The 22,504-nt window shown below is 43.1% G+C and overlaps 1 protein-coding gene across 1 annotated transcript in view; it reads right to left on the bottom strand.

Annotated features, from left to right (window-relative positions):
- TENM4 (teneurin transmembrane protein 4) overlaps positions 1–22,504 on the bottom strand; it is an 800,850-nt gene that overhangs the window by 640,632 nt on the left and 137,714 nt on the right. Inside the window, exon 2 of the mRNA XM_026446989.2 lies at positions 20,006–20,061. The gene's annotated coding sequence lies outside the window, so the exon portion shown is untranslated. The remainder of the gene's footprint in view (positions 1–20,005; positions 20,062–22,504) is intronic.

Genomic DNA, 22,504 nt, shown 5'->3' on the forward strand with positions numbered 1-22,504 from the left:
TTTACAGATGAGGCATTGAGGCTCAAAGAAGTGAAAGTACTTTGCCCCCTGACAGTGTCTAGTCAACGCAAAGATGGGATGTGAACTCAGGTCTTTGTGACTCCAAAGTCCTGGCTTTTCACCACGTCATCAGGCCTGTTTGTTTCAACACTGGCAGAAAATCTATTGAAAATGGTGTGAGTGTGCTGCTTCTGCATGGTCCATAGTTGAGGGCAGGGAAGCAAAGTGCTGATTTTGGAGTGAGGGGATGTGAACTGGGTGCCTGCTGCTGTGAGGCCGACTTGGAGCAACTTATTAGGCCTGTCTGAGCCTTAGTTTTTCCACCTAGAAAATAGGAGTGCAGATAGAGAAACCTCAAAGGTGCTTTTGGCCCTGACTCTTGGAGTCTGCACAGTTTTCTGAGGGTCTTCTTTATTTTGATGGCGAGTTCTCACCATCTTGGCCCACAAATGCAGCTTGAAATGAGCACAGTGGCATGAGGTGAGGGCAGAGAGCAAATTGAACATGTACTGACCAGAAGGCTCCCTAAGCAGCCTTCCTGCTGAGATCTCACTATCTTGCAACTCCTCTCTACAAGGTATAAAAGAACAAAAAAGCTAATTCTGCCTGAGGCAGTATAGCACAAACAAGGTCCTCCTGGTTTCTCAAATTCACTCAAAGAAAGAGAAAGCAGATATGAGAGACAGCATATAGATCTGGAGTGACTGGTAATACATGGGGGAAACAGTAGGTATTGATTTCATTCCACTGCTTATTTTCCCACCTTGTTCCAATGAGGATTCAAGGCAAGGGCACTTAGGAGCTGGTGATACCTAAGGGGTTTGCAAGGCCATTCACTGAGAAAGGAATAGAGTCAATGACGATAGCTGATTGAGTCTAGAAACACAACGTTATAAGCTTGTCTCCATCAGGAAAATGAGACTGGCCAGACAAATGGACTGATTTGTCAATCTGATGGCTGTCCTACTGGCTTATTTTTTGGCACCTGGAGAAATGCACCCTTTGGGGCAGTCCACCTTGCTGTCAGCATTGTGATGGAAGGCTCAGGAGGAAAGACCAGGGTCTGCGTGTGATGGGGAAGCCGGCAGGAGCTGTTGAGAACCTCTTGAAAGAACTCTCTTCCCAGACTCCAGACCTTGGAGGAGCTTTCCCATCAAAGCAGCGTCAGCGGAAGCACCCGAGTTCTTGCCACTTCATCTTTGTTGTATTTTATTGACGTTACACTGATACTGAAATTTCATTTCCAGAAACCTTTCCTGGACCACTTCTCTGAGGAAAGAAGCTAGCCCATTAGTGAGCCACTCAAGTGGCCCGTGGCAGTCTCTCAGGAATTCTCAGAGCTTGCAGCTCCCGAGCGGTGCTGGTTATGTGTGTACATGTGCACGAGTGACAGACAAGCGCAGTGACACTGTCACTATCAGGAAATCACAAACAACAGGATTGTTTTCAAGGTGAGGCCTGGGCTCTTCATCCTCCAGAAACCAACAGAGCCTAAAGGGAAACCTCACAGGCACGGCCACGTGTGCAGACCCAGACAAGCGCATAGGACCCATGACACAGACGCACCCAACATGCACCTCTGAGCCCAGACACACATGCCTGCTTGTAGGCACGTGCGCAGGTGTTTACACCTTTAAATGCCTGCAGGACCCTCCCATCCCAGACACACAGGCACACACTGGGGCCATGGAGGGTGGTCTCTACTAGCTGAAAGTTTACCACATTAGGGACTCCTTGGCTGAGCACCAGCTCTGGAGGATTTCCAATCTGATGATCTCAGAACTCCCTAAAGTGTCAATATGTTCATTTTCACAGCTGTTTCCTCATCAGCTTCTTCCCAGAAGGCCTTGGAGAGAGTACTCCAGGCAGAAGATGAGTAACACAGTCCTTTGGGAGCTTACTATCTTCTAAGAGTAGCAACAGGTAAGGTGGTGTTAAGGAGAGAGGCAGGCAGGCAGGGAGACGAAGTGTAAACTTTCTCAGGGTCAAGTCTGACTTCTTTACTATTGAATTCCCAGAGCCCAGCAAGGTGGGAGCACCTAGTACAGCTTCATAAATAATTATGTAATGAACTGATTCAGGGCTATTGCAGGCCAACCTTACTTGGTCTCTCATATGCCTCTCTGCCACCCACAGTATCATGTCCACACTCCTTGTAGCCCGCCTTCCAGAGCCAAAACCTGTCTTCCTACCTCATGTCCTATCCCGCTGCCCCATATCTGCCTCTCTGCTCTTTATTCCCATTCCACTGAGCCTCTCCCCATTTCTCTAGGACTCCAGGGCCTTCCAGGTCTCAGGGCCTTTACGGAAACTTTCCCTCTGCATCCTTTTCTATCTGGTGAGCTCTTTTTCACCCTTTCAGATGCATAGCAAATATCCTCTTGCTATGGTTTGAATGTGTCCTCTCCAAAATTCATTTTGAAACTTAATCCCCAATGCAACAGTATTAAGAGGTGTGACCTTTGGGAGGTGGTTAGGTTATGAGAGCTCTATCCTTGAGAATGGATTAGTGCCTTATAAAAGGGCTGGAGGGAACTAGCTAGGCCCCCTTTTGTTGCCTCTCCTGTTCCCTCTGCCATTTGAGGACACAGTGTTCCTCCCCTCTGGAGGATGTGGCAGCAAAAAGGTGCCATTTTGAAAGCAGAGACCAAGACCTCACCAAAAATCAAAACTGTTTCATCTTGATCTTGGACTTCCAGTCTCTAGAACTGTGAGAAATAAATTTGTTCTTTATAAATTACCCAACCTCAAGTGTTTTGTTACAGCATTATTAATAGCTGAAGACACCAATCTTCTGTAGTTCTGACAGCTTTTCCTTCTCCTTCCCTGTCATCCCGAGTCAGAGTTCACTGCAGCCTCCAAAGGGCTCACAAAGGTCTGTCTTCCTCCTTTTGTGGCCGCCTCTCCACAGCAAGCGGGTCCAGGTGGTAGGCGTATCCCTTACATATCACTTACAGAGCCTGGCACTCAGGAAGTGAAGTTGGTGGAGACCTAGCAAGATGGCATCACAGCTCCAGGGTCTGGCTCTGGGCTTTGTAACCCCCTTAACTGGCCCCCTCCCATTTGAGGAACAGGAGAAGCAGTGGATGCCACACATGGGAACCCCATGGGGAAGGAAGCGAGCCAGAGCAGACTGTACTACACCTGCTTCAGGGCTGCTGCAATCACCCACGTCTGGCTCCGGGACACATAGGAGGCTGTGATGCCCATCTCTCCATGTCTCTGCCTCCCGGCCTGTGGCTCCTGAAGCCACCTGTCCCAATTAACCCTCCTGAAGCTCTTTTCTTGCAAGGCCCCTGGGTATGAAACGTCATTAAGGACATATCTCTCCCAGGTTAAACTCTCCCAGTGCGAAAGAGATGCTGGTCTACCTTTCAGCTGGAAAATCTGGGACAGCCAGCCTGGGTTAGTGGGAGCAGGAGCTGTGGGCCCTGCCTGCTCCCTTAGGGAAGCCCAAACTAATTAATACCTGGTTGGCTCACTCGGCAAAATAAACACATAAAACGAGATGATTTAACATCTTCTTTTCGTTATTGATTTATTTAGATTTCTAAAAGGTCACAGTCAATTTTTTTTTTCCACTGGACAGAAACCTGGAATGAGTAAAGGGTAGAGAGCTGCAAATGGATTCAACTATAAAAACACTGGGCTGTCTTTAGGTGTCAAATGATGGCATTACGCTCTGCACATAGAGATGAAGGAGATGCAGCTCAGCCTTCTGGGAGCTTCCTTGTTCACATTCAGACTCAAAGGCAACTCCTTAGCACCTTTGATATGCCCGGGAACAGCACAGGGACCATTACACTTACTCCTCTCAGCAATTCCCATAGGGAGGTATTACGATCATTTCTGTTTCACAGAGGAATGGAGACTCAGGGAGTTCACTGATTTGTCTACGGTCAAGCAGCCAGTGGGAGAGCTGGGCTTTGAACCCAGGTCTATGTAGCTCCCAACATTGATAGTCTTACTTTCCTAAGAGATGGGTCCATCTTTAGTCCAGTGGAGATTCTTGAAAGTTTCTGGAGAATGGTTTCTTAGTTTTAATTTATCATGACAACCCTAGGAAGGTAGGCATCAATGTCCATATTTTATCACTGAGAAAGTGAAATTCAGAGTTTTCTGCCCCAGCTTGGAAATCATAGTCAAGATCAGAATTAAAAACTTTTAGTTTGGCCTCTTGGTGATGTGGGATGGCTCTCTGTAGAGCCATGGACGGAAGATAAGGCCCCTAGGGAGGGTATGCTTGGTGGCAAGTCCCCAGGAGGCCTGCATCCCATCTAAGGACAATTCTTCAAGGGCTACAATGGCCTTTGTCACCAAATCTCATATCAATTCTGCCTCTCTGGCATAACTAGGTTCTAGAATAAGGTCCCAAACCATTAAAATCTTTAATGTCCCAGGATAAAGTTCAGACTCCTTCACAAAGCATTCAGTTCCTTTAAGGTCCACCTTCTGGGGTCTCTCCAATTCAGCACTGTAACCTTTGAGCCCTTGTGAATGTCTCTGAATGTTCAGTTAGATTCTTCTCACTAAACTGCTGGTTCTGCTTGGGCCTGGAAGGCCCTGTCCCACGGGCCCACTAGGCAGATTCCTATGCATCTTTCATGATTCTGTGTGGATCACATTTCCTCTGACATTCCTCTGAACATGTAAAGATGCTGAATATCATTTATCATTAGGGAAATCCAAATCAAAACCACAATGAGATACCACTTCAAACCCACAAGGAAATAAAAAAGACATAAAAAAGTATTAAAAAGGATGTAAAATGATCTCTCCTTTCTCTACATTTCTGTGGCCCCTTTATGCCTATGTTATAGTCTTGATCATGCTTGGTAGCAATTGTTTGTATAGAGTCCAATACCCCCTATCAGATTGGGTGGCCCTTGGGAGCAGAGACCCAGATGGATTTCCTTCTGTGTGACCAGATACTCCAGTACAGGGCCTGGCACATGAAAGGAGCTTCATAAATCATTGCTGAATGAATTAATGAAATGACTGCTGAATAAATGAATGGCCACAATTCAAAACTCTTTTAGAAATGTTCAGGGGCTGATAACATTATCTTTACTGCAGAGAAACTGCTGACTTCCAGGGTGCAATCTCATACTCTTGCTTCTCTGTTCTAACCAATTTCAGCCAGTAACATTCTTTCCTCATTTTTATGTATTAAAAAACAACAAAAACAAACACTCGATTCTTTTGTTAACCTGAATGCCAAGCTATTAATACTTGTGGGTATTTTTATTTTCTAGGAGGACAGGATGGATTCCAGGGGAGATAATGGTGTAAGCATTGGTCTTTTTCAGCATGTGGTCCAGAGGCCAATCTCTTATCTGTTATGAAGGAGAAAGTTTTGTTTCAGTGGAGTATTTATTCAGGCATTTGTGTGGAAATATTTAAAATTGGGGGAAAAAAAACTGCAGGAAAAAGGCAGGAATTATAGCATTCTGTCCCAGGCTGGGTCCCCAGTATTAAGCACCTTGCCTGGCATAATGGCCAGAGACTCACTACCCTGTCCATAAGGAAATTTTCAAGCTTCAGTGCAGTGTTGTTTCTGGCATTTATAGGTTGTTGTTGTTGTTGTTCTTCTGACACAAGCACATGATAAGGCATAACTGTTAGCTGTAGTAAGCCTTGTTCTTATCACCACCTTTTAAAGTTTTCCAAAATACAGGCAAGATTAACACAAATTCTTTATAAAACTCTTACAAGAAATACAAAAGGAGGGAGCCCTTCTCAACTCATTCTATGAGATGAGCATTATTCTGATAGTAAAATCAGACAAAGACATTACATACACAAATACAGATGAATATCTCCCAAAAATAGAAAAATATAAATTTTTATAAAAATATAAAAATCTTCAATAAGATAACATTGAATTGAATCCAACACCACATAAAAAGAACTATACACCATGACCAAGTGGGATTTATCAAGGAATTCAAGGTCGGTTTAACATATAAAAACCAATCATTGCAATAGATCACATGAAGACCATAAAAGATAAAAACCACATGATTATGTCATTAGACACGGAAAAAGCATTTCACAAAATCTAACATCCTTTCATGAAAAAATACAACAAACTATAAATAGAAGAAATCCTTAACTTGATAGAGGCCATCTACAAAAAACTCACATCTAACATTGTACTTAATGGTGAAAGACTGAAAGCTTTCCCCCTAAGATTAGAAACAAGGCAAGGTGACTGCTCTCATCACTTCTTTGAATACTGTACTGGAGGTTCCAACCAGGAAAATTAGTTAACAACAAGAAATAAAGACATTCAGATTGGAGAAATGAAGAAATAAAACTATCTCTACTCACCAATGACAAGATCTTATATATAGAAAATCCTAAGGAATCCACAAAAGAGCTATTAGAATAAACAAGTTCAGCAAGTTTGAAGGATACCAGATAAACGTACAATCAGTTGTATTTCTATACACTGATGTATAGAAATGAACAATCCAAAAATGCAATCAAGAAAATAATTCCATTTATAATAGCATCAAAAAGAATAAAGTAAGAATAAATGTAACAAAAGTGAAAGATTTGTACACTAAATATTATAAAACAGATTAAAAAGAAATTAAAGCAGGCTTGAGTAAATGGGAAGATATCTCATGTTTGTGGATTGGGAGATTTAATATTGTTTGGATAAAAATAGTCCCCAACTTTATTTATAGATTTAATGTATTCCCTACCAAAATCTCAGCTGGATTTTTTTTTTTTTTTTTTTTTTTTTTTTTTTTTGTAGAAATGTACTAGTGTATCCTGAAATTTATATGGAAATGCAAGGAACACAGAATATTCACATAGTCCTCAAGAAGAACAAAGTTGGAGGAAGCCCACATCTCAATGTCCAAATTTACTATGAAGCTACAGTAATCAAGATAGTGTGGTACTGGCATATAGAGTAGATATATAGATCAATGGAATCAAATTTAGAGTCTTGAAATAAACCCTCACATCTATAGTCATTTGATTTTTTGACAAGAGTACCAAGACAATTCAATAAGGAAAGAAAGTCTTCTCAGCAAATGATGCCAAGATAACTGAATATCCACATGCAAAAGAATGAAGTTTGCTCCAGACCTCACGTAAGATAGAAGGATTAACTCAAAGTGGATCATAGATCCATGTGTAGATCTAAAAATATAAAACTCTTAATAGAAAACAGGAATAAATTTTCATTACTTTGGATTAAGCTATGGTTTCTTAGATGTGACACCAAAAGCACAAGTGACAAAAGAAAAAATATAGATACATTCGACTCTTTCAAAATGAAAAAGTTTTGTGCTTCAAAAGAATATTATCAAGAGAGTAAAAAGACAACTCACAGAATGAGAAAAAATTGCAAATCACCTATCAGATAATTATATCCAGAATATATAAAGAACTCTTATAACTCAACAATAAACAACATAAAACCCAAATTAAAAAATAGGCAAAGGACTTGACTATTTCTCCAAAGAAGACAGAAAAAAATGTCGATAAGAACATGTAAAGATGCTGAATATCGGCCAGGCATGGTGGCTCACGCCTGTAATGCCAGCACTTTGGGAGGCAGATGTGGGCAGATCACGAGGTGAAGAGATCAAGACCATCCTGGCCAACATGGTGAAACCCTGTCTCTACTAAAAATGCAAAAATTATCTGGGCGTGGTGGTGGGAGTCTGTAGTCCCACCACTACTTGGGAGGCTGAAGCAGGAGAATTGCTTGAACCTGGGAGGCAGAGGTTGCAGTGAGCCAAGATCACGCCACTGCACTCTAGCATGGCAACAGAGTGAGACTCTGTCTCAAAAAAAAAAAAAAAAAAAAGAGATGCTGAATATCATTCATCATTAGGGAAATCCAAATCAAAGTCACAATAAGATGCCACTTCAAACCCACAAGGAAATAAAAAAGACATAAAAAGTATTGAAAAGCATGTAAAAAATTGGAAATGTCATACATTGCTGGTGGTATTGTGAAATGGCGAAGCTACATTTAAAAATAGGTTGGCAGTTGCTAAAAATGTTTATCATAGAGTTGCCATATGACCTAGCAATATCACTGCTAGATATATACCCCAAAGAACTGAAATTTATGTCCACATAAAAACTTGCCCATGAATGTTCATAGCATCATTATTCATAATAGTTAAAAATGGAAATAACCCTGATGTCCATCAACTGATAAATAAACAAATTGTGGTATGTGTGTGTGGGTGGGTGGGTATGGGCATGGGTATATCAGGAATAAAGTATTGATTCATGCCGCAACATGGATAAACCTTGAAGACATTATGCTAAGTGAAAAAAAAAAAACAGACACAAAGGCAACATCTTGTATGATTCCTTTTATATACAAGGTTCAGAACAGGCAAGCCCATAAAGAGGGAGAAAGTAGATTAGTGGAGTGGTTGCCAAGGGCTGGGGGAAACAGGGTATGGGGAATGACTGCTAATGAGTACAGGGTTTCTTTTTGGGGTGATGAAATGTTCTAAAGTTAGATTGTGGTGATGGTTGCACAACTCTGTGAATAGACTAAAAAAACACTGAATTGTTACTTTAAAAGGGTAAATTTTATAGCACGTGAATTATATCTCAATAATGCTGCTATAGAAAACACATGCAAGAAACAGGCTATGGGGAATGTGGAAAAATGGAAACAGCTGACTTGCTAGAAGTGGTGCAATGAAAGGTGATTGTATTTCTGTTTTCTTTTATTATTGTTTTCATGTTGTTTGCACAATAATAATGTGGGAAAAAAAGAGAAAGGGAGCGAGAGAAAATGAAATAGAGAATATGAACACTCGCTTTGGAGTCCAGGAGTCTAAGGCCATCATCCCTTGCTCTACTAGTTACTATGTATTCTGGGTAAGTGGCTTCACCTTTGGCCTCAATTTTTGTTTTCTAGAAGTGGAAATAGGATGGGCGCGGTGGCTCATACCTGTAATCCCAGCACTTTGGGAGGCAGAGGCGGGTGGATCACCTGAGGTCAGAAGTTTGAGACGAGCCTGGTCAACATGGTGAAACCCCATCTCTACTAAAAATACCAAAAAAAAAAAAAAAAAAAAAATTAGCTGGGCGTGGTGGTGGGCACCTGTAATCCCAGTTGCTCGGGAGGCTGAGGCAGAAGAATCGATTGAACCCAGGAAGCAGAGGTTGCGGTGAGCTGGGTTATGCCATGACACTTCAGCCTGGGCAACAAGAGTGAGACTCCGTCTCAAAAAAAAAAAAAAAAAAAAAAAAAAAAAAAAAAAAAAAATTAAAAAAATAGAAGTGGAAATAACACTAACCTTATAGAACTGCTGTGAGGATTACATAAGCAGATATGAAGCAGGTACCCATGATTCTAATTTTCTTTCATCTTCATTGATTTCCTCAAACAATTATGGAGCATCTATTACATAATTGGGAAATAGATGAATTAAGATTGGACCTCATTCTTAAACATCTTGGAATTTAGAGAGGAAAACAAACACATAAATAAATTTTAAAAGTTCATCAGGAAACTTGATAGCCACAAATAGCATGTTGGATAAGCGATCTGCATAGACCAAATACATTCAGGAACTTGTGTTGGGAGCTATTGGTGAAGGAGCCAGACCAAGAAATAAAAACTCATAGGAGATAGAACTTTACATTGGCATATGTTTGTTGCAAAGTGTGCTTTCATGTGTATTATCACATGCAATTCTCAGAGAATGTTACTAAGGAAAGTAGTATTGCCCTACTTTATAAATGCGAAGACTAAATCTTGGAGAGGTCATGAGTGTTCTGGATTTATAAAACCAGCACATGGGGCAGGATGCCTTTCACTCTGCCCTGGTGGCCTCTTCTGAACATTCTTGGTTACATGCCACTAGAAAGGAAGATGGAATAGGTGAAGTACCAGTAAATGAAGAGGAATCTTCTCCAAGTCATGGCTGGTAGAAAGTACTGGGTATGGAACCTAGTCCCCTTAGGGTCCAGTGAGAAAGCATGCCAGATGACGACACTAGGACCCATCCAGCCCTGGGTCATCCAACAAAGATGTAATGCACTCCTTGAGGAAATATCCACGTTCTGTAGATCATGAATGTCTAGCAAACACTTCTCTAGCGATCACACTAAGTAATGAGTTGGGGGTGAGGAAGCGAAACATGCATCATTTATAAAGCACCTACATTATACTCCCGGTTCCCCAATAAGTAGGGTGCTTGAGGCATTATAATGGCTATTTTCAACACTGACACTGAGGTAACACTGGGGACCAGAAAGGTCAAGTGACTAAGGTCACATAGCAAATCTGTAGCAGAGAAGAGAGTGAGGACTCAAATCAGCCCATCTTTTCACTCATCATGAGGATTCTAGATTCTTCCCTATGCAAAAAAGTCATTGTCTCAAGGGCAGAGCAACAAATTGTCAGAGCTCAGAAGTCACACTGCATCAGGAAGCTGTGGGACCCATGTCTGCTATTTAAGCAACACTAAAAACACATCAGCCCACGCCTTAAGGGTGAAGGAGTGGGATACTTAGCTGAATATCTGGTACAGAATAGGGCCTCAGTGGGTACCCCAACAGCCTAATTGATCTTTGGTTTCAATGGAACTGGCCCTCAGCTAAAAGCAAAAGACCTCTTTACCAAATACCTCTTTCTTGAAGGAGAAGATGGCAGATATAGGCACAAGCATTCAGCACAGAAACCCAGGTGGGTCCACCTCTGAAGCTGCTAGGCTTTTGGCACCTGGCCAGCTGGACTGACCACAGTTCTCATTTATCAAGAGCCATAACCAGTCCATTACTTGGCTTCAGTGTCTCCCCAACCCGTTGACCCTGACAGTGAGTTTGTGATCCCAAAGGCTCCTTACCACTGGAGTATCTTCAGAAGTAAATGAAATGGTAAGCTAGTAGACTTCAAAGCCAGGCTGTGCCCAGCACTCTATACTCTGTTCAGTGAAAGCAGAAATGGCCCCAACTCACCCACTGGGGTGAAGTAACTCTTATCACTCTGCAGTGATTCACAATGACCTGCAGAATTGACAATCAAAGTATGTAGACTGCTCAACTGATTCCTCAGGGAACTCTGGCAAAGCTCAGTAAAGATAATCCAGATTCTTGAAGAGATCATCCCAACAAAGATTTCAAAGGTACGGAAGAAAGAGCACAGGCTTTGGGAGACAACAGACCTATGATAAATCCCAGCTTATCTCCAGACCCATGGTAACGCCTGGCTCTGTCTCTTGCAAGACGTTACATCTTCTAAAAGCATCTTCAGAGAGCTAAGCGTCAACTTCTTTGCTAGCTAATGTGAATGTAATTTGCTGTTTTTATGGAGGCCAGAGGGGTTAAGCAGGTGGACAGATTTAGCGGATGACTGGTAATATAAAACTAGGGGGAAGAAGGGATGTCTAAGGTGGGCTGTTGGTTGAAATAAGAATGGGTGAGGTGACAAGAGAGTGTGTGGTCAATAAAAAGAGGGAAAAAAATGAACCACAGGGAAAACTGCATTTACTAAGGTAAGGGGAGAATAAGTCAGAGCTTGAATGAAGTGTGGTGAGAGGGCATAATAAGGAAAAATAAGAGAAAATCTTGTCTTCCAGGAGACATACAGGGAATTGTCTAAGGTTTACCAACTGTTTGATGTTGAAAGAGCAATCATAACACTCAAGACTTATTATGACACCATCAATAAATGTTTCCTACACATGTAGAGGGCAAGGGTAGCAAATAGGGTCCTTTTTCATGAGCAAATTCCAGCTGATTGATAATGTGTATCTAAAGTATCATGTTTGAAAAAATTCTGAGCCCTCATCTGAATGCAGTGGTAAAGAGTTGTTTCAACAGTGGTGTTTGCAGGGTAGTGGGAGAAAGAATGGCAGCCCACAGGCCAAATGTTGTTAATGCCACTCTGACTACCTCCTTTGGGACTGAGACACTCATTCCTCCAGCTGCAGGGACTTCTGCTGTTGGCTGCTGACGGGTATCAGTTAAGTGCCTCTCCAGGAGTGGTCTTCAGCCCAAGAGAGCTGTCACCTGTGGGCAGTCCACAGCTGTTATTACAGTGGGCAACAAGGCCAACTCGCTTTGACTCAATGTGAGACATCTGAAGACCGTCCCAGCTCGAGTTCCCTGTGGAATCAGCTGACATTTTTGCTGTGATTGCCTTGCAGCTCAACTCTTCCCTTTCTTCCCTTACTCCCTTACAGGTGCTGATCCTAAGAGCATGCTCCAGTAAACTTTCTGCATGCAAATCTCTGTCCCAGAGTCTGATTCTGGGGAATTCAACCTAATACATCAAGTATTTGCCGTTCCTGCACAAACTATACCTCTCTCTGCTTAGCTAATAGTTTGTCATCTGTGTTTACTTACTCCTCAACAAAGGAAGACTCGACGTTAACCAAGGGGAATAATCTGTAATCCATTAGCTTTCTCTTTTTTCCTTGGTGGCAAGGTAACTCAAAGATAAGTTATCGATTCTTTCTTCTCTTTTGCCTAGGTTAGAGGTAAGTTTCTACATGTTTTCTTTTTTTTTTTTTTTAAGTAGAGATGGGGTTTTGCCATGTTGGCCAGGCAGGTCTTGAACTCCTGACCTCAAGTGACCCACCCGACTCAGCCTCTCACAGTGTTGGGATTACAGGCGTAAGCCACTGCTTCTGGCAGTTTCTACTTTAGTTAGACTTGGAGGCTCTCTAATCTATAAGTGATGGGTTGGCTCTATTCCTCTCATTCTCAGTCAGTTCTCCCAGCCTCCAACTCTAGAAGAGATAGCATGTATCCATGACTCACTTTTTAAAATCATTATAGATCAAAGGTATCAGTAGGAGGATGAACAATATGTGCTAATAACTCTCATTGGCATCATGCTTCCAATTTATATGTATGTAATATTTTATAAACATAGCAACTCTTTAAGGTTATTGTTATTTCTTTTGAGCAAAAGGAACAGGAAGGCTAAATGATTTCCCAAGTCACCTAGAAGACTTATTGCAGAACCTAGACTAGAATCTGGGTTTTTTGGCATCCAATCAATCCAGTCACAGGCAGAAAGTGTCTACCTCTGCTGCTTTCTTAGAAATCAGTGTGTGATTTCTAGAAAACAATGCAAGTGGCTCGGGAACTCCCCTCACCATCCCTCCCTTTGTACCATTGCAGTATCCAGGATCTCGGTGGTGATCACATCCTGGAACAAGCACTGATGAGCATCCTGTAATCCAGAAGATGATTTAACAGTCCAGTGCTAGAATCCCTTATACCATCACAACAAATGACTGTCTTGTTCCTGTTTGGACCATTTTATTGATGGGAAACTTATTATTCAGAAAGTGGCTTATTCTGTGTTCCCTCATCTGTACAACTGGAATTACACCAAACTGGGAAAGGTATGACATTTAAATGAGAGAATGAATGCAAAGCACATAGTAGGTACTCATAAGGAATCCTCCCAGAAAAGCTGGCACATCTTGCTCATTTAGAGCTGTTTGTTTGTAAAGCCATAGCTGAGTGAATCTGGGAGCCAGGTCCACAGGCAGGCAATGAAGCATGCTATCTGCCTGCTAAAGAGACATGCCAGGGGCTGGGATGGAAAAGACAAACTCCAGCTTTCAGATCTGCCACTGCAAGAAAACCAGGGATTTTGCTGTGGTGTCGCTGGGTGGGTGGTGATGGTGGGGGTTGGGGGGAGCAAGTGGGCAGTAAACAAATAGCCAAATCCCACATGGCCATGTGGATTGGTGATATCCAGGTGACTCTGTGACCCTAGGATGGATGGGGAAGCACAGAAAACAGTTCTCAAAGACAACAAAACTGCTTTAGTTCTGTGTAGCGGTGGCTTGAAAGTTGATCACTGGTATGATATGCCTAAGTTAGGATGCAGCTGGCATGGAACAGCACGGGTTTCCTCTGTCCAAAGAAGATTTGCAAACAAGAGTACAGTTCAAAATATTTAATAACTGATGTGGTACAGGCACACTGCCAATGAGAATGGACATTGGCTACAATCAAACAGCATGGTCATGGGGGGTGTGTCAGCCAAACATCCACCCCGGAAACAAGGAAGCCCACCCTGCAAACAGTGAGAAGAGGATCTGCAGGGTGGGGGCCTAGAAGTCAGTAGAAAATCTGCCTGTCTCCTATGGAAATCCCAGAGAGGATTTCATTAAACTCTCAGGGCTCTGGAGAGCAAGATTTAAAAGCCATTGCTGGGGCAGGGTAGGGGGAAGTACGTGCCTTCAGTGTCCAGCTTCCAGGTCCAGTATTGTTACTCAAGTGTACAGGGCCAGCCTCCAAAAGGTCAAAGCCCTGGTTCCACCCAAAGACAAGTCCATGAAGGCTCTGACAGGTCTTGTTCTGTTAATTAGCATACCTCTCCCTCTGCCAATGAGTGTTCATATGTAGTCTCCCCAAGCACTTGTTCCTGTTCTACCTTTTATAGATGAGGGCACTAGCACTTCTCACTGCAATCCCAGGACTTAGAACATAGCCTTAATTCGTGCAAATTGAGCTCTGGTGCTGGCAGGAGTCAGGGATCAGAATCCTAGTCCTGCCCAGGTTGTCCAGAGCCACTCCAAGCCCCTCTCTTTCCCAGCTCAAATGTGTCTCCTGGCTGCTGGGCTTTCACTAAGAGCACATGTTCCTGCTACCTTCTGAATGAAGTCACAAGGGGTCAATTAGCTTGCAGCAATGAAGCCAGCATACTGTTTCTTCCGCTTGCATAAGATGAAGCTCCACATGATGAAACAAGTCACTGGTCCATGAGGTCTTGGGGGAAGGCACTAGAAGCAAAAGCCCTCCCTTGAGAGCAATGCACCAAGACCTCCCCCTTCTCCTGTCCTTGACCACCACTGAGCATGCTGTAGTGGACTTGCCAAACCCAAGAAATACTCCCAGTAAATGCCAATGAAACATTTCCCCACTGTTCTCCATAGAGCTTAAAAGATTGTACCTCTCGAGGCTGATTTTGCCCCTACCTGTGTCTTACAAATTGGATTTGTTCCCCAGTAAGTCACCTTCTTCTTGCTAATTCTATTAGTGGCTTTTCATGCTGTCTTTCATACATGACTACAGCTTCCCAGCCTTCACCAGCTTTGTCTCTTCTAAATGGAAACCTCACATAGCCCTGCATTAGAAGGCACTGGATTTGAATGACAGCTTCCCAGTAATTCTCAGAAGGAGCCTATGGGCATCGGCTGTGGCTAGGGCACATGCAGGAACACCTGCAGGAGGCCAATACATCTGGGTGAGACATTAAGCACCAAGCTTTCATGTCAGTCAAGCTGGGTCCCATTCTCAGCTCAGCCACTTACCAGCTATGTAACATGGGAAAGTTATTCAAAACTCTTTGAGGTCTTTTATTTAGTGTAAACTGGTTTTAATAATAGTATCTATCTTATAGGGTTGCTTTGAGAAATGAGCAAAGTCATATACATAAGGCACTTAACACTATGCCTAGGAAACAGCCATTTAGCCATTGTCAATATTGTTATTCATTCATTTATCAATCAGTTGCTATAAATTCTGTACCCTGTTAAGGGCTGAGACTCCCGATTTCTGCCCTCAGAAACCTCACAGTCTGATGGGAAAGGACCACAGGAGAACCAGCAGTTAGGATTCAGGATGGTAAGTACTTTATTAATAACCACTTTTTCAAACGCTATCACTAATGGGTGACAACCATTTTTTGCTAGTCCCCATGTGCTACATGCTTATGTAAGTCAAGTGCATAAGCTTTCTAGTCTAAATACGTGAGTTCAAATCCCAGCATTACCACTGAATAATTATGAAATCTTGGGCACATCAATTAACTTATTTGAAACTTATTTATTTCATCTTATAAATAGGTATAGAAGTTAGAAAAAATAGGATGGGCATGGTAGCTCACACTTGGCAACACAGTAAAACCCCATCTCTACTAAAAATAAAACAATTAGCCAGGCATGGTGGTATGTGCCTGTGGTCCTAGCTACTCGGGAGGCTGAGGCAGGAAGATCACTTGAGCCCAGACGTTTGAGGCTGCAGTGAGCTGTGATCACATTATTGCACTCCAGCCTGGGTGACAGAGTAAAACACTGTCTCTTAAAAAAAAAAAAAAAAAGAAGTTAGGAAAAAAATATATGTAAGATGTCACTAGAGTGTCTTGTATATGGTAGGTGCTTCATAAATGTCTATTGGCTAGAGTTGAAGTGCAGTGACTAAGGGGTGTTTGGAAAATGCATGCGAGATGGCTATTGTTCCCCACCCCTAGAAAGTCTGTCTGGGTGGCTTTGAAGGCCCAGGCAACATGTCCACCCAGGCTGTGAGACAGAATTGGGATGCTCAGTGGCTTACCTGGTTTGGACCCTGCTCTGAGCCAATGACTGCAGTCACAGGGACCAGAGGCTGGCACACCAATGGGGTTGCTGGCAAGACAGGCAGAAGGTTCTAAATAGGGCAGAACCTCCAGGACCAAGGTAGATAATGGGCATGGGTGTGTAGGCAGAAAGAGGTTCTGAGCTCTCCCAGGCATCCCTAGTTTTGTATACCCCAGCCTCACATCATTGCCAGGATGGCTTATGCTTGCTCCAGGTCAGGCCTTCAGGGGCTGACAGTAGGTAAGTCACATCATATTTGTCTCTTTGTCCCAGAGAGAGCAATCCTAGTCCTGCCTTTAATGCATGGCTAATGAAATAATCAAATACAAAAGAACCTTGCAAAATATAAAGCACTACAAAAATAAGGCATTATCATTACTGACATCATGACTACTACTACTGCTGCTATAATTACAACTACTAATGACCACTATGATTTATCAGTCTCTATGTGTCAGTTATACTTTAAGATAATCACAAATCATCCCTATAGCCAATTTAGATAAATGATGAAGAAACTGAGGCTGAAAGAAACAAGGCTACTACTAGCCCCATTATTGACTTTACATGAATTTGAAAAAAAATGTCTCTTCTTCTGGACAGATGTAGCCCCTCTGGGACACACGGCTTGGGAGGTGGAATGCAGGCTGGCTTTTAGCCCCCAATAGCCCTTGAATAAGCAGGCTTGTGCAGGACACACCCCTATCATCGGTTTTCTGCAGTCTCACAGAGAAGGTGAGTGGGCTGGTTCAGTAAGAAGCTAAGTTGGGGGCCAGGCGTGGTGGCTGATGCCTGTAATCTCAGCACTTTGGGAGGACGAGGTGGGTGGATCATCTGAGGTCAGGAGTTCGAGAAAAGCCTGGCCAACATGGTGAAACCCTGTCTCTACTAAAAATACAAAAATTAGCTGGGGGTGGTGGCGGGTGCATGTAATCCCAGCTACTTGGGAGGCTGAGGCAGGAGAATCACTTGAACCTGGGAGGTAGAGGTTGCAATGAGCCCAGAACCCGCCGCTACACTCCAGCCTGGGTGACAAGAGTGAAACTCCGTCTCAAAAAGAAAAAAAAAAAAGAAGCTAAGTCAAGACATAAATGCAGGCGTGTTCCATTACATAAAGCATGGGTACCCCAGGTGCGCAATCGCTGCCTGGAGCCAGCATCTTCTACGTAGACCACAAACACTGACTGGCCCTCTAGACATTCAGCCCTGTGCTGCTACTGTGGGATGCACAAGGATGACACAGATAGGAGCTCATACTCCAGGGAGCGCATTGCCTCTGAGAAGGAGCAGAGGTACTCCTGCTCAGAATACACCAGCTCCAGAACTGAGACAGTGCCCAGAGAGGAACAAAACCGAACAAACCCAGTCCTGTTATGCGAATGAAGATTCTTGTAGCAGGGCTTGATAAGCCTGTTGCTAAGCCTACCTTGCTTCCTGTCACTGAGCACCTGGCTCTTGGCTCAGGAAAGATAATCACTCTGGGAACCAGCTCTCCTCAGGAGACCTGGCAGAATGCTCGCAGTCCAGGGCAAAACCTGCCTTTCAACAGAGCTTCACCTCCTCCCATGTCAGACAAGGGGAAACTCAACCCATAAGGGAAAGGGTTTGCACACACACACAGCTCTGCTGAGAGCCTGCAGTAGTAAGTGACCGCCCCGAGAAAGGAAGGAGCCCCAGCTCTCCCAGCTCAGAGTGCTTCCTGAACAAAGACCCTACGTGTCCTGCCGTGACAACTCGAGACACGGGACACTCAGGTTCCAGGAGCACCTGCAGCTATCATCTGTCAGTCCCGACACCAGCACTGTGCTGAGGTTCAAGCAAAGAGATCAGACAAGCACTGGGGTGGGAGTGGGGGCTGCAGAGGGCAGGTGAGGGGGAAAAGGCTTTGGAGAGACCAATATGAATAGCAGGCATTTTTGTCTGACCCCAAAGAAGAGGGCAAGGGAGAGCTGTGATCTGAGCCAAGATGAAAGAGTGATTGGCCTCCTGTACTAATCAAAGAGTTTAATGAGGCTTATTAAAAGCCCATTTCTAGGTGTTGTTGAAAAATTACACGTGTGTGTGTGTGTGTGTGTGTGTGTGTTTTAATAAGAACTGCCTTCTAGGGATTAAACACACACATACTCCCCAAAAATCCCATATCCCACACATTCAGTCACATTCCCACAAAACCTGCGTATCATGTACATTACAGCATTCTGGGTGCATCTACATCAACCATGGTCACAATTCACAACATCCACATGTATTGTAAGACATAAAAGCCAGATCACTGAGGTCATTCATGCACCTTTTGAAATTACAGATGTTGAGGAACTCTAGAGCTTCATCCTCAAGGAGTTGTCATCCACATAAACAAACAGCATAGCCTCTAATCCACAGCATTCTCTGTGTCTTGCCTAAGGCAAGACAACTCAGCAAAAGCAGAAGCTACCAGGCTTGCTTTAGCAGTCCAGGATCACTAAGCTTTGGTAAAAAAGCAGCAGTTTTACAGCAAGGTCACTGCACAAGGAGGGGCTGGGGGGCTGTGTCACTCCTTCCACCCACGGTGGATTCTCTCTGATATGCTAAATCCCAGCCACTTGGTAGAGCCAGTCCCGGGGCCTGCAGCAGGTTTCCCTTGGTTCTCAGCTTACTGCAAGCTCACAGCTGCCTTCACTCTCAGGCAGAGAAAACGTTGCTTTCTGGAACAATCAGCTAGATGCAGAAAAGAATCCCTTGCAGAAAATTATCCCACCACCAGAGTGGTGCTGATCTCCCCAACATGATACTCACTGCCAAGGGGTAGAATGCAACAATGACCATTCAGACGCTACAATTACCAGGTGGAACAGTCTGCTGTTATTAGAAACAAATGTTTTGGAATTAGCAAATCTGGGTTTCAAGCCTAGCTCTCATTCCTTACTCAAGGTATGCCTTTGGTCCACTCTTTCAGCCATCGTTTTCTCCTTTGCAAAATGGCAGTAACGACTTCCTTCTACCTTATAGAGTTGTGGGAAAGATCACAAAGTACCCTTCAGACTATATACCCCAAAGCAGATGCTAGAAATTCTCATAATGAGACAATAATGGGAAAATGGAGGAACTCATTGATTGGGTTGTGAACTCCTCAAGGGCCTATGTTGTATTTATCTTGTTCTCAGTGCCCAGTGCTGAGGCTGGGACTAAATACCCTGGGGAAAAACAGTGTGAAAGCAAGCAAGCAGAATGAGTGAATCCATGAGTTAAGTGGCTTGCCTAAGGTCACAGAGCAGGTCATTGCAGGACTTGAGCCCAGAAGTCTTGACCACACTAGTCCAGAGCTCTCTACTCTGGATGTATCAAACAGTTGGGTCTATTGAAGGGAGAGTGTCACAACAACTGCAGCATGGACCAGTTTTCAGTAAGCCCCACTGTTCCCAGAGAAAGACCCAATGTTGGCCAGGTATGGCCTAAAAGGACTTCACAGACTCACTTGTTAAACATGTCAACTCCACACTGGGAACAAACAGAAGCCACAAGTGCAAGTAATACTCAATTGCCTCAAACCGGCTCATCTTATTTAATGACTTGTGCAATACTGACTTGAATTGCACAAAACAGAAAAGTCACAAGCCTGGGACAATCGATCTGGCAGGGGTTAGGTCTTGCAGACTGGAAGCATATCGTGTTTTGGGTTCACTTTCAGCATCATTACTTACCTACTGACCAAGGGTCCGAGAGATCACTAGCCCTCTCTGATTCTCAGTTTGTCCATCTGCAAAACAAGAAGACAAACACAATTAATTCCTTGAGATCGCTGGACTAAAATGCATCATAGGTTTTATGCCTAGAATTGGTTACCAACTACCTATGATTCCGGGTAACTGGAAAAACTGAGTGGTCAGGCGCTGCAAAATAACTAAAACATGAAATGCAATAATAAATTAAGCATGATAACGAATAGTTATGTGTCAAGCAGGACGCTCGGTGATGGTGCCCAACTCTCGGTGTAGAAAATTCAGCCTTCCAGTCATTTGGGCACTTTTTACTTTTCATAGATGTCAAAATATAAAAGACCATTAAAAATACCAGGAGAAATAAAGCAAAGAAAAGGGCCACAATCTCGACACATTCACTTCCAACAATTTGGGCTTTTTTTTTTTTTTTTTCCTTCTATACATAGAGTTTACCATTTTTCAGAGCAGAGATTATCAAGATATACTATATTAAAAAGCACCATGCCAATCATGATTTTCCTCTCTTGCCACCTGTGTTAGGCCATGACCGTTGACCATTGCCCTTATTAACTCATTTTCCTTCCCATTCTTTTCATCCGTCTCCCCAAGGCCTTTCCAGGAGTGTGGTCAGGTCTCTGGCAGGCACTGTCCACACCTGAGCCCAGAACAGTGAGAAGCAAGCAATCTGTTGGAGTCCTCGGACTGGCCTTTCCCTAGTCTAGGTTCAGTGGCCTCATCTGAAAAATAGGGAATCTGGACTGGCTGGTCACAGATACCCTTTTTAACTTGAAAAAGCAAGGCTAAGGAAAAGAGAAGGAAACTCATATATTTGAGTCCCTACTATGTGATAGCTATTGAGCTAATAATACCTACAGATATGATTTCATGATCCTTATAACCACCCTGGGAGATTTTATAGGCAAAAAACCTGCAGCTCAGCAAGGCTCAGCAAGCCGTCTAAGGCCTAATGCCATAATTTTGGTACCCCATTCATATTTTTGCCATATCCATGTGTCACCTCTACTATCATTTACTAATTTTCCCAAATCAATTCATATTTTTTCTTAACCATATTTTTAAATAATTTTCAAAAAATATTTCTGCAGCTCTGTTTCTGCCCTTTCTCTCCTATGAACAGCAACCTCGCGACTAAGACAGGTTCTGTAATTACAAAATGGTTGCTAACAATATGAAGGAATTTGTCATTGAAACCATTGGAACAATAGGAAGTCATAGGTGTGAGGTGCTGTGTGTATATATATATATATATATATACACATATATATACACACACACATATACACACACACACATACACACACACAATTTATTAAAATAAATTTTGGAGTTGGAAACGCTCATCCATGTACTATGCCAACTCCCAGTGGTGCCCCTACTACACTTTGGGGAGCTGGTCTGAAGTCCTTCAATGCACTGTGACTTGAGAACTGAAGTCTTTCATCTTTCAAAGCTGAAATCGTAAAAACGCCTAATACTTAGTCTATGTCAAGAAAGTCACCAGGGTCACACAGCTAGTAACTGAAGGAGCCGGGACCAGGCCTCTGCTTGCCTGCTTCTAACCCAACCCAGTGCCCCAGGAGCGCACTCAGCTTCCGTCCCCCTCCTCAGACCCCAGATATGCAATTCTGTGCCATATGGCCACCAATTAAGTTGTTTTCAAATCCAGGCAGGGTCATCCTGTTTTGTTATGTTGTCCTCAGCTTTTCCATAAAGTGACTAGATTATATCGATACTTATTTACATTCCCAAAAGGGCGCTTTAGTACAAAGCTGCATCATTTCTAAAACCATGTTTTGAAAATATGAACTGAAAGTGATTCTTTCTTCAATGATCCAAAATAGTAACTGAGGAAATAGAAAAGGCTGATAACCTAATACCCAGGAATGCCATTGCCACTTCAAATGAGTATAAAATCCCAAGCCGGCGAGGGGAAGTGGGAGAAAGTAACAAAGTGACTGTACTGGACACTGATCGAAGCTGTTGTCTAGTGTTTTTTTAAAGCTCTAAGCTTCCATTTCCTGTCATCTGGTTTTAAATTAATTGGCATGAATTTTTTATGACCAGAGAGCAAACAGGTTGAACGTCCCACAGAACTGGGTTGGGCTTGCTTTCTGCTGAGCTGCCCATTTCTGCACTGAATATGAGCTACAAACTGTGCAGAAACAGGAACACAAACAGATCCCCCTATTCATTCTCTGTCCAATGACACCTCTTCCAGGAAGCCTTCTCCCACCAACCAGAGTCAGAATTAGTCCCCCCTCCTCTGGCTTCCCTCACAGCAATGCTTATTACAGACTCTGTTACACTGCAGTCACGCATTGTTTTCTTTTTTTAAAAAAGTATTTTCTTTCTGACTATTTACTAAATACAATAAAAACTCAACACCGTCAATATGATTTTAGATATAATTCCTTTTAAGCCTTTTTGTATGAATACTTACACACACAGACATCCACACAA

This window comes from Piliocolobus tephrosceles, chromosome 13 (genome assembly GCF_002776525.5).
Source record: "Piliocolobus tephrosceles isolate RC106 chromosome 13, ASM277652v3, whole genome shotgun sequence".
Classification (NCBI taxonomy): Eukaryota; Metazoa; Chordata; class Mammalia; order Primates; family Cercopithecidae; genus Piliocolobus; species Piliocolobus tephrosceles.